This window comes from Bactrocera neohumeralis, unplaced genomic scaffold, assembly GCF_024586455.1.
Source record: "Bactrocera neohumeralis isolate Rockhampton unplaced genomic scaffold, APGP_CSIRO_Bneo_wtdbg2-racon-allhic-juicebox.fasta_v2 cluster11, whole genome shotgun sequence".
Lineage (NCBI taxonomy): Eukaryota > Metazoa > Arthropoda > Insecta > Diptera > Tephritidae > Bactrocera > Bactrocera neohumeralis.
In genome coordinates this window covers 5,768,428-5,781,977 of record NW_026089624.1, presented here as the reverse complement: position 1 = coordinate 5,781,977, position 13,550 = coordinate 5,768,428, and the positions used below count along the sequence as shown (strand labels likewise).

At 35.2% G+C, this 13,550-nt stretch overlaps 1 pseudogene; it reads right to left on the bottom strand.

Annotated features, from left to right (window-relative positions):
- Positions 1–2,945: 2,945 nt before the first annotated feature.
- On the bottom strand, positions 2,946–3,148 carry LOC126766328 (small nucleolar RNA U3; annotated as a pseudogene).
- Positions 3,149–13,550: the final 10,402 nt, after the last annotated feature.

Below are 13,550 nucleotides of genomic sequence, written 5' to 3'. Positions count from 1 at the left end.
CGCCGTGATTTCCCCGCCCCTTCGCAGTTTGGGCGTAGGTGTCCTTGGGCGCTGCCCTTCCGTCACGACGCCTTGCGGTCCTAGTTGTGCTGACCGGGCCTCGGTTTCTAGTGCCGCTGCCTTGCGTGCGAGCTGACACGGCCCTGTTGCGCTTCTTTGCTGGGGATGCATTGCTCCCTTCCTTCCGTCCTCTTACTGAAGCTTCCGCCTCCTCGGGAGTCTTCCCATCCCGGAGATAACGCAGGTACCACTTCATGCTGGCACCACTCATACCCTTCCTGTGCGGGTCGTCACACCCGCCGGGCTTTCCAGCTGCTGGGAGAGGGCGTTGCCCACCTCTTCTGCGCCTTCTCCTCCTGCTACGAGCGCCATCGGTCTCTGCCCGATGCGACTCCCCCGAGTCTGACCCGCTAGGCCTACTTAGGGGGGTCTTGGCGGCGCTCGTAGCTGCTGCGGCGGCTGAGGACACTCTCGCCAGGCGAGCGCCGCTGCATGAGGGCACGTCGTCGTCGTCATCTCTCGCGTGCTCCTCAAACAACGCCCGCTCCTCCGGCGAGAGAGCGTCAAGGAAGCTAAACTTCCGCTTAGCTCCCTGACCCTCTTTACCAACGCTGCTTGCCTGCTCTTTGTCCGTGGTCGTTGTCCTGGGTCGTTGCCTTGTAGTTGGGTTGTTTGTTGTTGTTGTTGTGGTTGTGTTGTGCTGATTCATCTTGGTCTTACGACCCTTGGCTCAGCATGGTGAGCTGTCGGGTCTACTACTATAATGGGGAACTAGGAAGTCCGCCACGCCAGAGCCCCTTGACGCGGTAAGGCCACAGTTACTCCCCAATTCGGCCCGGTGTTGGGGAGGCTCCGTTCGAATACAGCCGAATTTACCTCCTGGCTGCAAATCATCCAATGGGCACGGGAGTCGCATAACACCCTGGATTAGGAGGTGGTAGCTCTTGGTTGACGCACGCATGCGGTACCCGACATCCTGCCTGAGCAGTGCCCTTCGGCACCATTCACACCGGCTGGGGGATACCGAGTATGCCTTGCGCCTAAGCCCCTGCACCGCGGCAAGGTGCCTACCATTCGCAGAGGTATTATGTATATTACTGTGATAAATTTAATTTCTATTAGTAAGAAAAATATTTATTTGTATAGTATACGATGTTAAAAGGCATACATCTTCTATCCTATCTTGTGTATCTGCACATGCTCATATGAGTGTATGTATACTAGAGCTCCCACTCCCGGAATGTTTTCGAATTCCCGGGATTTCGGGATATCGAAATTTCATTTCCCGGGATTCCTGGAAAAACGGAGAAAATAAAAATTGCTATTTATTGCTTATAAATTAAAAAAATTAAATTATTTTTTTTTTTTTCAATCAGTTACATAGATTCAATTAAGTATGCCCATGTTCTTGGGTTCTTTATAATAAAAAAAATATTATTTAATAATAATTATTATTTCTTATAAATTGAAAAAAATATATAATTCACTTTTTATTTCGAATCAGTTACATGAATTAAATTAAAAATATACCTATGTATTTGGTATTATATATACATTTATTATTTTGTCAAAAAACAAATAATAAAAATCACAGATCGATTTTTGTAGGAACTAATTTTAAATAGTATTTTAAAAATACAAGCGCATCCATTGTTTCATCGTTAAAACTAGATCTGATTTTAGTGCAAAGGCTTCCAGACACTGAAAAACAACGCTCGCATTCGACACTAGTTGGTGGTATTGTCTTTAAAAAATTACAAGCAACCTCCAGATTGCTGCCAAGCCCGCCCCCCCAAGAAGTAAATTTATTTCCTTTGGTACCGCTTCCTCTACTGATAATGAGACATCTCTTTTTAAAACGCGAGATTCTTTGACAGTTTCTTGCAACCTTTCCTTCAACGTTTTTTCCTTTTCATTTTCCATTATTTTTAAATCGATATCGCGATTCTCAACAAAAACCAGTGCTGTAACTTTGATCAAACAGTGTTGTAAAGTACTAAATTCTTACTAATTGGTTTTTGGCAATGTTCATCTATTGTAAATACAACTTTGTTTATGAAAAAAATAATAATTAACAGTGTTTAAAAAAAAAGGACAAAAATCCCGGGAAATTAATTTTTAATTATCCGGGAGGAGTTTTAAGTCCGGGATCCCGGGATTTCGGGAGCCCGGGAGCCCGGGAGTGGGAGCTCTAATGTATACGCATGTTCGCGTTCAGAAATTGAAATCATATTTTCATCACTTATCAATATACTTATTACATGTGCGCGCATTGACTTGCATGTTCATACATTCATATATACTTATATGGACATATATTTGCATACATTGCTAAACAAATAATGCACAAGCATACAATCATACATATGCGTACACATATGAATATGTCACCAACAAAAAATTGATCTTCACAAGACAACATAACAGCCAAATTGGCGAAGAACAAGTGTAGTACATTTTACAACAAAAACGATTTCATTCATGAACGCAGGCGCAAATTCCACGAGCGATCTCGTTTCATTCATAAAAACAGAGGCCGTAACATCTCCCCGAGCATGCCTTTGCCAACAAGTCGTCTTTTCGCGACGATAGCAAAAGCCAAAAATCATAAATTGCACAACTTTCTGGTGCTTCTCGCAAAAATGTGCGTCGATATGAATTCACGATCATACGTATACATACATACATATTTACGCATGTTTGTAGGCGAAGCTGCTACAGCGGCAAGGGGTGACAATCGGCGGCCATTACTTTACTTATGCCATAGAAATTCTATTGCTACGAATATGGAAATGACAACGAAATAATGCAAATATGCATATTTCTAAAGGTCATTAATTTCTTTGAAGAAATGAAAGGAATGAATGATCCTGAGAAGTATAGTCTAAACTTTTCAACGGCCAACGCAGAGCATTTCAACCAAAAGGAATTTATTCATTAAAATCACCACTCAGAAGTCGTTTTATCCGTTGTAGGCGAACAATTTTCGGAGAAACATCATTTCTAATATGGCACAGGACAAAATTAGAAATGAACTTCTTAAACCTCACGCTGTCAGATAAAACGATATACCTCGTCATCGCCGGTCGATTTCCAAAAAATGTAAATGAAGACTAACTACAGAAATGATCCTGTAAAGTATAGCCTTAATTTTTCAACGGCCAACGCAGAGTATTTCAACCAAAAGATACGCAAAATAGTTGAGAATTCGCAGAAATGAAAGACAAACGAAAGAAAAAGAAGCATAACTTCAATAATGCACAAGCATACAAACATACATATGCACACACATGTGAATATGTCACCAATCAAAAATTCAAACATTGTTCTACAAAAACAACAACAGCATAAGCATGGCAACATTGTGTTGTTGGTAGAAAAGCCGAGCTGTGCCGAAAGAAACGAACAAACGATCGCCGATTGTCACCGCTTCGCTTCTGCTCGAACATCTTCGCAGACAAGGTTGCGTTAGATTCATATTGAGCAAGGTTGCGCAACCTGAATCTATCGTAACATTTTCCGAAGTCGTATAAGAAGTATAACTTCAAAAACAACTTGCAATTTCGAGAACAATGGAGAGTTTCGCGAATAAGCACGTGCGATCTAAACGAAGTCTAGGTTCCGACTACTTGTGTGGCAATATAGCGGCCTGAAGGTCATTCATTTAATCAGTTCATTGTAGAGCGGTTATTTAGGTACCGAAAAAAATCAATTTTGAGTACCATCGCTGAAGTTTGTAATTTTCAATTTTGTCCGGTATTTGAGGGTAAATGCTTCTATGCTTTTTGTGCGATGGCGAAAGCTAAAAATCATAAATTGAACATCTTGGTGTTTGTTCTAAGAAAGAAGTGAGAAAAGTGACAACATAGCTGTTATCGATTAACAATATTTGTCATGTCTAAAATATTTTTCCGTGGCTCGCAAAAATCAGCGTCGATATGTGTGCAAGCTCATTCAAAAACAAGGGAAAGCGGTGACAATCGGCGGCCATTTGTTTATTTTTTTCGGCACAGCTTGGATTTTCTATCATCACACAATGTTGTGGCGTTTTGTCGTCGCGTCAGTCGACAGATTGACTCCTTGACAAAACGCCAGTTTCGGCCATTGATTGTCCGTGGCAACGGAGATGCGAAAGATGCGTGCGACACTTGTTATTATGAACATACGTACACATGTATCTGGCTCGCATTTGCTTTCGCAAACATACAGACAAATGTGCCAAAGAAATATATACATATGTATATGCCATAGAAATTCTATTGGTACAAATATGGAAATGATAACGAAATAATATGAATATGCATATTTCATGAAGGTCACTAATTTTTTTAGAAGAAATGAAAGGAATGACCCAAGACGTGTTTATATGATTAGTTATTTTATAATAGTCGAAATAAATATAATATAAAAGTCGAAATTAATATAATGTAATAGTCGAAATTAAAATAATTTTTGAAAGAATAAATTATTTAAAATATTTATTTAATTTTTCCCGATTTTGAAAAAAAATAAAAAATTTTACCATTTTTCTGAAAAAAATGGTTCATATGATACAAGATCACGCATATGTGACTCAGAGAATACAGACTTGGCAATGGCAATAGCAATAGATTTGAAAGTTAGTACGCCATAAATTATTGCCTATCGAGATGTCCCGTTAGGCAGGTTCGAGTCGATCTAGTGTTTTAAGCAATTGAAAACTTATTTTATCATTTGCGAAATGGCGTCAGGTAGGTAGGTTCGGGCTGATGTACCGCATGTTTTGAGCTCTTGAACTGTTTAAAGTTTTATATGGATAAAAAAATTTATATGCAAAATAAAAAAGGAGGAATATACTTTTTTCTACAAATGTATTTCTTGTAAAAAATGATTTTATATTTTCGGACTATGGTAATTATAGCATAAATTTTATGTACCAATTAAAAAAATAAATTTTAAGGGAGCAATGATATTTTGATTTAGACTTTTATAAGTTTATTAAATTTAAGACTGACTTCACTCATTCGCCAATCCATTTTGTTTAATTTTTCCGCAAATTAACAATATTAAGCTAAATATTAATTTTTTGGAGAAATTTATTAATTATTTTGAAAATGTACTTTCTTTTTATAATTAAACACAGCTGTCTTACTACTCGTTCTACTAAATTTTATAATACCGAAATGAAACTGAAGTCGAGATATGTGTAAATGGGTTGTGCTGCCTCTTCGAAATTTTCACTGAAATGAAAACTGATCTGTCAAACTGCTGAAGTGACAGCTCATTGCTTTCAATATATGGCATACTAATTAGTATTCCATATATTACATTTCATAAGCAATAAGGAGTCGCCACAGGCAATAGGCACGGCAATACAGTTAGTACACAATAAATTTTTGCCTGTCGAGATGCCCCGTTAAGTCGGTACACCTTAGTATTGTATTGCGATTTTTACAATGGATAAAAATGTCGAACAAAGAATTTGTCTCAATTTTTGTATTTCTAACCAAATTTCGTTGCGAATGTTGGAAAAGGCTTACGGTGATTCAGTTTTATCAAAACCACAAGCCTACTAGAGGTATAAAGTCTTCAAAGACGGTCGAGAGATCGTTGATCAGGCACAATTCCGATTTCTTTGGCGCCGCGATTTGAAGGTATCGTTGGAAAGAGGAAGTCCTCTTGATTATAAAATATGGGTTATAGGTACCGCAAACGCTTAGTTTACGAGATATTCGACCTTAAAGTTCAAAAATTCCCAAAATTCGAACATTTCAACAAGCTATTTTACCACATTAAACACACTTTACTCACATGTTTCACTTCAAATTAATTAAACTAATCTATAAACTTTTAAATAAATCCACATTTTACACTTTTAACAGTTTTTTTTACCGAAGAAATCTTTATTTTAAAAATTACATTTTACACTCGTAGTGAACACCATGTGTGTGCTAAAAATTATGACGAAATGGAGCGCTGCCATGTGATAATGAGGAAATTCGCTGAAATGCCATTTTTCCCAAAAATTCCTCTATCCATTCATGTGGATATGTTCTTTATTTAATTTAATAAACAAATAAGTAATATTATATAATAATATTATTAATATTATTATTGACACCTAATATACAAAACAACGTATTATTAAAAATAAATGGAAAGCGCTGACAGATATAATAACCAAATATAACCATTTTATAACGAAAATTAAAATTTTGTTTTAATATCAGTGCAAGATAAGCAAAAAATATAACCACTTTATAACGAAACTCAATTTTTTGTTTATTTTAACGCAGAAAGGAGTACTACGCGAAAGTACTTCAGTCACCCCGGTATTCGCTCGACCAGGATTATTTTTTTAAAGAGGGGCCGAAGGCCGCCAACGCAGAATGGTGTACTACGCGAAAGTACTTCAGTCACATAAATCACATATTACATATATACATATGTAGAAAGTATTTTTTTATAGTTAATATAGAAAAAGGAATCACGCGAGAAAGCAAACAAAGAAAAATTGTTAAAAATCCTACATATTTGCTGTTTAAGATGTGGCAATGCTCGTTTTCCTCATAATTGTAAACAATCTAACGATTTCAACGATGAGTGTGCTAAGTGATTTTTAAATTAATAAATTTAGTTAAAATATAGTAAAATAAAAGTGAAATGTGAACTTATTTCAATGTTTAGAGTGTATATTTAAATATACAGAGTGAAAAACGTGAAAAAATTTAGTGAAACATAGAGATATACCATGTGTTATTAGTGCAAATTTTTGAACTTTTAATCGTGAATATTTTAAGAAATAAAAGTTATTTTATATTATTTTTCTTCTTCTGGAGAAGCTCCCCTATCCGCACATACCCCATTTATACGGAAATTCGGTTTTTTTACCTCTCCGCCAAAGTAATCGAATTCGTGCCGTTGATCGTTCTGGACGATCGTCAACTGACGAAAATATTAAAAAAATGAAGTATATGGTGCTTAGAAATCGTCAGACATCTCTCATGACTCCGTTCCAACGATTTTGGTGGATACATTGGGTATGAAACTTGTTCTCGCTCGGCTCGTCCCGATATAGCTCATTTTTGTTTTTAAATAATAATTTTAATACGGTTAACAGGTCTCTTTGGACGTATTTGTTCGTGCGAATTCTGATCCCACATTCATGAAGAGCATTATAACTGCCAATAAAACATGGGTTTATGAGTTTCACATGCTTACAAGTCAAAAATCATCGGAATGGTACCCGTTTTCAATTGATCAAAGAGATAAAAAAAAAATCGTTGAATGAGCCGAAAGTCATCCCAGAAAGTGCTTGTGAAAACTGCTTCGAGAATTAAAAAAATTGTTGGAATATGTGTATTACATCTGGTGGAAATTGCTTTGAAGACGACAAAATTGAAATATTGAAGAGTAATTAAATATTTTGCCCGTTGTTGACAATCTCGGGATATTTTTCGTCATAATGCATAGATTCTAATTTTTGGGTAAAAATTGCATTGGGACTTACAGTGAATGAAGAAACACTGTATACCAGTATTTTATATTTTAGCAACTGAGATGCACTCCACCTTTGAAAATATGTAGTTATAACCCAATGTTGAAGATACTTTCTTTCTGCATCAGTATACGAAAGTTTTAGGGAAGGACACTGCAGTACAAATGAAAATTATATTGCAGAACATTTGTTTCTTACAAAAATACTGTTAACATTAAACACTAAAAAATATATTATAACTCAGGAACCAATTCGCCAGAGTAGGTCAGAGTGTATGTAAATGAGTATGCGCAGATTTAAAATGTTGGCTGGACCGCCCCTTATCAGTTTAATTTATAAGAACACTTAATTTAAGTTAATACGTCTTTTTTATTATACGATCAGCCCTAAAAGAAACCTAACCACTCGTAAAGGTAAGCGAGCGAAAAATATTATTGGGGTACTAACAACGTGTTATAAGCATCGTAAAATCATAACATCATAAGCTTTTATGCTAGTGTAAAAAATTTGTTTTTGGATTGAAAATAAGTTTACGCAAATACAACTCTGGACGCTATGTTTTCGGATCGTTATAACTTATAACTTTATGAGACTATGTGAAATCCCTATACATATATAAGTTTAAAAAACTTTTATTTAGTTTTTTAAAAGAATATTTTTTAGGGAGCTACGCTCCTTTATTGAATTGCTTAAGATTTAAATTTTACAATTAATTTCACTTAATTCTAAACCTACGTTTGCCGCTGCAACGAGTATGGAGTTTGCTGACGCTGCGCTTCCCACAGCTTGCCACTGCACGTGTCGCAATCTCAGCGATTTAGTTGGTGTCGTATTCTATTGCTTTGTATCATATGAAATTAATGCATCATATGATACTTTTTAAATGTGTGTGGTGCTAACTTATATACAGCCATGGTCACGCAAATAGTACACTTATTCATAAGAAGCAATAAGCGCTAATACATTTCACAAAGATCTTTAAAAGAGTAAAAAAAGCTAAAATATGTTACTTGTTTATTAATTTATCCATTTAAGTAAAACAAAAAACAACAATTTCCTAATCATTAGTGATTAAATGAGTTAAGCATCCACCCACTCTATCCGGAAAACTTGCGCACCCTAGCAAGACACAGCTAATATACCACAGCCGATGACACCATAACCAGAGAACGTATGTATGTACATATATATATAGATAGAGAAGGTTCACGATTAGGCATATTTCACTTTTGGGATATTTACTGTTTTGGATGCGCGTGTTTCACCACACCACAGAAAAATTATTAGAGTGTTTCACCACATTTAACTTAAGGGGACATAAAATAGCAGAGAATTGAGCATTTTCAGTGTTAAATGAAACAAATTATAATATTTCCGATGTTAAGGAATGTACGCTTACAGATTCGCATATTTGCAATGCGCAAACGACTCTGCATATAATTTATATATGTATGTATGTACACATATGTATATGTACATTATATTTTCTAAATATTTTATATGAAGGACACAAGCATGGAAGTACAAATTGAACTATTTCATGATGAATTCCATAAAATCTTTGGAAATATATAATAAAGTCATGCAAATTAATTCCCGTATTGCGGGAATTTATAAAAAAATATATTTCTCTTTTATCTGCCAACGCGCAGAGAAAATTAAACAAGACGTGTCGACTGTGTCGCCTGAGACAAAATCCCCTTTTATTTACAAGTTACTCATATTTATACATTTACTTATTATTTATTTTAAAGTTATTACATATTGGTTGAGTTTAAAACAAAGCAAGTGTCAATTTACATTAATGTCCTATTCAGCATTTTTATTTTATTATGCCTTCTTGTGAGGGCTACAAATATTGTTTACATAAGAATGGTTTATTCTAATGTGAACGGAAAAAGTATATCGAATTCTATTTTAATTTATGAGTTGTGCGGACAAAGTATAAAGATTCAATATTGTTTACAGTTATGGTCAAGTGGCTGTGTGGAGGCTGTCATTAACTCCCCCCTTCCTAAGATGAATCGTCCCCGATTCACTATTATTTTGAGTTAATTTATGTATTTGATCTAAAAGAGCATTATATGTGACTTCTTGCAATTGCACATTTTTTATTGCTTTGGGAATTTCGCGAGATTTTTTGAATTTTAATATTATGTAATTTATGAAAAGTATTCCCAAAATTAAAATTATGTACCAAAAATATGAATGGACTGTGATATGCTTATTCCGTTCTGCTAAAATGTTTATATTATCTAATTTTAACAGTTTATTAGTTGTTTCTATATATTCCAAAATTTCAAAATTATTGATATGATTATTTTTAAGATAATTCCAAATTTTTATTTCTATATTTTCATAAGTTTGATTATTAATTACTGTATTATTTTCAAATGTTATTAAATATGTTCCAGTTAATGTTTGGTTGTCTACAATATTTTTTCCTGAAATTAATATTGCTCCTGGTTTTATTTCTTCTATTTTCAAATTTTTCTCTTTTAATTTTTTGCATTTTCCTTGTTTTTTATTTAATATTTCTGACAAACATGTACTTTTTTATTTAATTTGCAATAGGTTTTTGTAATTTCAGTTTTACAATTTTGTATATTAAAAAAATTATTATTACAATATGTTATGTTCTGATCAATTATAAGCTTACCATCTAATTGAGCTATGGCTCTCACATCATAATATTTACATGTTGATTCTATTTTAGGGTATTTGATATAGAGTATAATTATATCTCTTTTTTGTGCTATTTTAAATTTTGAAATGTCCATTAAGTCTGTAATGGTCATTGTACCATGTTGGTAATCTATCGGGTGATTTTTTAAGAGCTTGATAACTTTTTTTAAAAAAAAAACGCATAAAATTTGCAAAATCTCATCGGTTCTTTATTTGAAACGTTAGATTGGTTCATGACATTTACTTTTTGAAGATAATTTCATTTAAATGTTGACCGCGGCTGCGTCTTAGGTGGTCCATTCGGAAAGTCCAATTTTGGGCAACTTTTTCGAGCATTTCGGCCGGAATAGCCCGAATTTCTTCGGAAATGTTGTCTTCCAAAGCTGGAATAGTTGCTGGCTTATTTCTGTAGACTTTAGACTTGACGTAGCCCCACAGAAAATAGTCTAAAGGCGTTAAATCGCATGATCTTGGTGGCCAACTTACGGGTCCATTTCTTGAAATGAATTGTTCTCCGAAGTTTTCCCTCAAAATGGCCATAGAATCGCGAGCTGTGTGGCATGTAGCGCCATCTTGTTGAAACCACATGAGTCAACATTTAAATGAAATTATCTTCAAAAAGTAAATGTCATGAACCAATCTAACGTTTCAAATAAAGAACCGATGAGATTTTGCAAATTTTATGCGTTTTTTTTTAAAAAAAAGTTATCAAGCTCTTAAAAAATCACCCGATATTAACAAATCGAACAGAGGAATTTCTAGGCTCTTAAATGAAGCTATATCAGAAGTAAATGCCGGAAATTATACAATAAAGCAAAAACTTCAACATATAGGTCATAAATTTATATCAGGCACGGAAATATCTGCACAATAAGCTGTTTATTGCTGCATTGGGCTTCATCTTTCGGAAGCTAGTAATGGAGAAATATTTATAAATACCTCACGACCGGAGGAACGTGTTCGAATGGTAAAACCTAGGGCGGAACTTCAGAATATGTGCATTTTAGCGGCCCGATCAGTTAGAAACTGTTTGCTTAGCAGATTTTGCATCTATGTTTAAATTTGTGAAATCCAATAGAATAGTGCAAGACAGTGGTCATGAAGAAGAAGAGAGAAAAGATAATAACGTACCAGATATTGGGGTACCCATTGCACTTAGAGACGGTAGCGGTTTTGTTAAAAAACGTACCAAACCAATTATTATTCGGTACAGAAGGTTTAGCCCTGATGTGACCAAAGTTGAGTATTTCCTCGAAATGGTAATGCTTTTCTATCCATGGCGGAATGAACAGGAAGATCTTATTGAAAATGATAATGAGCTAACTTGTATAACTCACCGTATTTTAATTGAGGGAAATCGAAAAAATATGACGTTTTTGATTAAAGAGAACTGGAAAGTGTCTTAGAAAGTCTTTATAATGAGACAGACTTAGAAGAAGCTGTGCAAAATGAACTACCTGTTGTGGAAAATGAGTTTCGGGTGTTAGCACTTCCAGAAATAAGCCCTAATATTAATTTGCTGGATTTGCATGGCGAACATACAACAGACAATGGTACTGAATCTGATTGCAATAATAGGCTTATTAAACTACCCCCTTTAATTTCGGTTGAGGAATTATTTTCTCTAGTTCAAGGTTTAAATATTAAGCAAAGAACATACTTGACTCATTTGATGCATCAGATTAAAACAAGTCGACCATTTTATGAATTCATTGGGGGCGGAGCAGGTGTTGGAAAAAGTCGTTTGATATCTGCAATATATCAAGCTCTTAACCATCGCTTCAATTCTACACCTGGATCCATCCCAAGTTCTTTAAAAGTTCTCCTTTGTGCACCTACGGGTAAAGCAGCATTCGGGATAGGTGAACTGACACTTCACTTAATATTTTCTCTTCCTGTAAATCAGCTGAATAGAGAGTTGAGGTCCCTAAGCAGTGACATAGTTAACTCTTTGTATTCCAAACTTGCTGATTTAAAACTAATCATAATTGATGAAATATCAATGGTGGGCGCTCGAATGTTTAGCTATGTTGATGCTAGGCTTAAACAAATTTTTAAAACAAACAACCCATTCGGTGGCATACCGATTATAGTGCTTGGAGATTTGAAGCATCTCTCACCTATTGGAGATAGGTGGATATTTTCTTCTAACCCTAATGATGCTTACAGCACTTTAGTTGGTTCTCCTTTGTGGGACTTGTTCAAAAATTTTGAATTAACAGAAATAATGAGACAAAGGGACGATCAAGCTTTTGCTATTGCGTTAAACCGTATGGCATCTGGCACTATGACAAATGATGATATATCATTAATTCAAACTCGGGGAGTTAATTCTGAAGAAGTCCCCGATGATGCGATCCATTTATTTTGGTCAAACGAAGAGACAAATAATTTCAATGCCCTTAAGCTCAGTCGAATTACAACTGAAGCTATTTCTTCAACTGCCAAAGACTCTGTAAGAGGAATGGGTATAGGTGATCAAAAAGGGAATATTTTGGAACGAGTTCAACTTTTCAAAACTTCTGAAACACAGGGACTTCCTTATCAGTTGACACTAAAAACCACTGCAAAATACATGATTACAGTGAATATAAACACATGTGATGGTTTAGTTAATGGGGCAACTGGAGAACTAATGCAAAATTGATTATCCAGTAATTCTTTGGATTAAATTCTTGGAACCTTCTGTTGGTTTGATAGCACGATCAAAAAAGCCTCATCCTCTAGAAAGTTCTTGGACCCCAATTGAAAAAGTTATTAGATCTTTTCAATATAAAAGAAATGAGCAAATTATAATTGAAAGAAATCAGTTTCCAGTTGTTCCAGCTGAGGGAATAACCATTCACAAAAGTCAGGGTGCTACATATAATAAAGTTGTCGTTCATACTCGACCCAGAATGCCTAGAGCTGCGATATATGTATGTCGCTTGCAGTCGAGCTACTACGGCAGTAGGTCTCTTTATTGTCGGAAATTCTATTTCTCCTAATAAATTTTCTGAATCGGATCCAGTATTTATGGAAATGATGGAATTGAGCACATCTAAAGCCCTGATTACAAATTTCGATTTTATGATTTCTCGATCATCAGCACTTCAAATTTTATATCATAATGCTCAGAGTCTCCACGCTCACATTAACGATATAAAAGGCGACTGTCTGATGCTATCTTCAGATATTTTATGCTTCGTAGAAACCTGGAGCATTCCTGTTGAACATTTTGAGATACCAGGGTTTACTCTTATAAACGAGCTGAGGATAGATAGCACTGAGACAAGCAACCGAAATAAACGGGGCCTTATAATTTACGCAAATCATAGTGTTGCCAGCTCTATAGAACCGAAGATTATAAAGAAAATTTATTCAGGCCGCAAAGTTTTAGAAGCAGTTT